This window comes from Symphalangus syndactylus, chromosome 16 (assembly GCF_028878055.3).
Source record: "Symphalangus syndactylus isolate Jambi chromosome 16, NHGRI_mSymSyn1-v2.1_pri, whole genome shotgun sequence".
Classification (NCBI taxonomy): Eukaryota; Metazoa; Chordata; class Mammalia; order Primates; family Hylobatidae; genus Symphalangus; species Symphalangus syndactylus.
In genome coordinates this window covers 54,875,904-54,879,619 of record NC_072438.2, presented here as the reverse complement: position 1 = coordinate 54,879,619, position 3,716 = coordinate 54,875,904, and the positions used below count along the sequence as shown (strand labels likewise).

Sequence of the window (3,716 nt, the reverse complement as noted above, 5' to 3'; positions counted from 1 at the left end):
GATCGAGGAATGGGCGGGCCTGCACGATCAGAGGCGGGGAAGCGCGTCCACTGGGCGAGCAATCGGGGCGGGGCGGGGTGATCGGGGGCGGGACGGGGCGATCAGGGGGCGGGGCGGGGCGCTTTCCTCTGGACTCTGGGGCGCAAGGCTCCGGACTCCGCGGCGCAGACTGCACCTCGCGGTCTCCCCAGGTACGCGCAGCAACCGCGCTTCAGCCAGGTAAGGGCGCCGCGGGCCGGCTGGGGCGGCCCAGGGAGTGCGATACCCCGGGCGAGGACGGGTGGGGACGGGGATGAGCGCGGCAAGAGGCGGCTTCCACACGCCCCTCGAGGAACGGGGAAGGATTTTCTCCCCTCCGTGCCGCAGTGGGCGCGGGCGCGCAGTCTCTGGGTCCCCTCTTCGGTCCGGGAAGGAGGGACAGGTGCGCGCAGTGGCGCAGCCTCGCCTTCCTGCCGGCGGTAGATTCTCCACCTCCCCAACTCCCGCACTGACCTCTCCTAAGGAACACTTGACCCTTTTTCCTGAAGTTCCAGGCCTGAGGCCGCCCCGCGGCAAGTTCAGCATTGGGGTCATGTCCCAGCAGCAGGCAGGGCTGATGCCTCCTCTCGGGTTGGGCAGCGGCGCGATCTTGATTGAAATTTGGCAGTGTCGAGATATATCTAATGTAAATGACGAGTTAATGGGTGCAGCACACCAACATGGCACATGTGTACATATGTAACAAACCTGTACGTTGTGCACATGTATCCTAGAACTTAAAGTATAAAAAAAAAAAATTGGCAGTATCGGCCAAGATGTTCCGCAGTTGCACGTGACTCACCCAGTGAAGTTCACGTTCTCTTCCCCACCCCCCTAATACCCCGCCCACCTCGCCCCGGGAAGTTGTGTTTGAATATTGAAAACAGGTGCCCGGCAAATATATGTACTTCTTGGAAAAACTAGGGCCTTGACCTGGGAGTGTACACTTTCCTAATTTTCTTTAATCCTAAATTTCTTGTGGATTTTATTTTATTTTTCCCGTGGACGTGTAACATGGTGTTGTGTACCAGGTTTGGAAATAATCTCATCCATTGCTATTCTTTGGAAACTGGAATATTTGATTCGAAAGATTGATCTTAATGTTAACTTGGAACAACAGGATGGCTGGTGGCTAGGTGGGTTTGAAGATTATCCAAAGCAGTTATAAGTTTTGCGCGTATTCCTTGTATTTTTCCAGTCAATGCTCATTTTCCTCTTGGGAAATTCTGAGAATTTACTCACTTCTAGATTATTCTCTGCTAAAGAGCTGGGAAGAAACAAACCAGCGGATCTCCCAAATGAAGTTTGGGATTTAACAGTTTAGGTCGTGACACTCATAGCTGCTTACTCCCCAATAGTCACCTGGAGTAAGGGATATTAGGATTTATTTCTAAAGGGAAAATAGAAGTATGGGTAACTTTCACATTATGTGTTTGAAAGTATTTTTTAGTTTAGTTACATTTTCAGTGTTTACGGAAGACTTACACTTTCCCCATACTCCAGTTAATCTGATCCATATATTACACTCTTGCCAACGCAGATGCTTACTGTGGTGTGTTTATGTTAATGATCTTGACTCTTCTCACAAGGGTGTGTACATTCTGGTCTGTGGAACTGTATAGGCAAGTGTTGTAAACTCATGCAGTCAGTGCTCTACTCTAGGTGGCAATACCTTTGCCCCACATAGGTCCAAGTAGAATTTTCACATCTTCCCAAATAGGAAAGGATATAGAATATTAATGTATGCTCTAGCATTTTCAGCCTACTTTATTCTTTATCAAGATAATCATGTTTTCTCAGCAGCTAGTTACTCAAGGGCAGCAGCTATGTTTTACCAAACCATGGAAAATAAAGCTCAGAGAATGGCAACGTTTGCTTCCTTAAGTTGACCCTTGACAGGGAGGTTGGAAGGGTTGTGAGCAGTGTCTGGCCTACTTTTACGCTTGGGGAAGAATTACAGGCCTGCCTCTCTGCTTTCCTCCGGGCATCCAGTGTGCTGGGAGACTGGGCCTTGGGCCTCCAGCCACACCTCTGCCTACAGGTTCTGCCAGGTTGACCAGGTTGGTGCCTCCCCTCCCTGCCCCAGCTCTTCCAGCTCCTTAGCTTCCACCCCACCCCTCCCAGATTCTTACCCCTAGACGAATCACCATATTGTTCAGGGCAGGGGTACTTGGTCTGCAGAGTCAGCATGAGTGTTGATCCTCAGCATGGTGCTGGTTCCCCGTGGATGCTCCTTGGATGTATGTCTGTTGCTTCAGAGCCTTTATTATGCTCCCTTCTTGTCCAGTCTACAGCAGGCAAAGTGGAGTTAATGAAGTCAAACCCAGATCAACAGTCTTGGGGGCCAGCTGCCTTGGTTGGACTAATTACGATCACAAATTGGGCATTCAAGTCTGTTGGAAAAAAGTGAGATTGGCTCATGGTCACTGGCAATTGTAAAATTATCCCGTACGATGTGGTTATGCTATTATAAAAGGTTTGTGGAAAAATAAACAACCCAGAGGGGAGGGGCTTAGTAGTTGCCTCCACCTCCAAACACGCCTCTGCTTGGGCTTGCCTTATTGTCACTACCCCAGCTCAACCAATTCTTCTGGGACCGGATTGTAACAATTAATTTCCCCACCATGTTTGACTGCTCAGAGCTCAGATGACCACAGCTACTGTAGTATACATGTAGAAAATTACATACTCTTTTGTTTAGAGAAACAAGGGTGGGTTTTTTCAAAACAGATTGTTATTAGGGAAACAAAGAAAAAGCAAACAAATGTAAAAATGTGTTGCACAGAAGCCAAAGTTTGTTTTGTTATGGTTTATAGTTTTAAACTTTTATCCAAGTTACATTTCTCCCTTTCCAGAAACAACCACTTGTAATGCTTTGCCATTTGTGGCTTGTAGTTGATACTTCTTGATTTTTCAATTTTAAGCATTATCTGTTGACTTCCCACTGTGGAAGATGATGAGTTGGCTCTCTTTTTCCCTCCAACCCCCAACTCAAGTACAGCTTCCCTATTTTCCCATTCTTGCAGTCGGTTAAAACAGAATATTGAATAATAGTTAGATCAAAATTCACAGCTAAGCCAAGCGTAACTTTTTTTTTTTTTTTTTTTTTTGAGACGGAGTTTCGCTCTTGTTGCCCAGGCTGGAGTGCAATGGCACAATCTTGGCTCACCGCAACCTCTGCCTCCTGGGTTCAAGCGATTCTCCTGCCTCAGCTTCCTGAGTAGCTGGGATTACAGGCATGTGCCACCACGCCCGGCTAATTTTTGTATTTTTAGTAGAGATGGGGTTTCTCCATGTTAATCAGGCTGGTCTCAAACTCGTGACCTCAGGTGATCTACTTGCCTTGGGCTCCCAAAGTGCTGGGATTACAGGCATGACCAAGCATAACTTTTTATTTTCCTTGGAGTTAATAATGGATTTGTTTGTTCATTTTATTTATTTTGTACTCTTCATTGATTAAACCCACAGCTCTTGGCCAGTTTTCCAAATTCTCCCAGGTATTTTGTCAATTTCGTTTTCCTCAAGAAGCTGTTCCTGAGCCTACTGGCTTACTATAATCCAGACTGGGTGCCTTCGGTACATCAGCACACTTGTCACCCCAAGGGTTCCCTTTGTCATCATTCTGGAGATTCTCATCATTTGTCTCTTGTGTTGGATCTCCTGGTACCTGTAGCACATGTCTTCCTGTCTTGGTTGAC

General features: G+C 47.3%; 1 protein-coding gene across 2 annotated transcripts in view; it reads left to right on the top strand.

Annotated features, from left to right (window-relative positions):
- Positions 1-95: 95 nt before the first annotated feature.
- The window catches only part of TEC (tec protein tyrosine kinase), a 147,352-nt gene continuing 143,731 nt past the window's right edge, over positions 96-3,716 (top strand). The window contains exon 1 of one of the 2 annotated variants that reach the window (XM_055246735.2): positions 96-219. The gene's annotated coding sequence lies outside the window, so the exon portion shown is untranslated. The remainder of the gene's footprint in view (positions 220-3,716) is intronic. The other variant, XM_063619498.1, reaches the window with a different exon arrangement.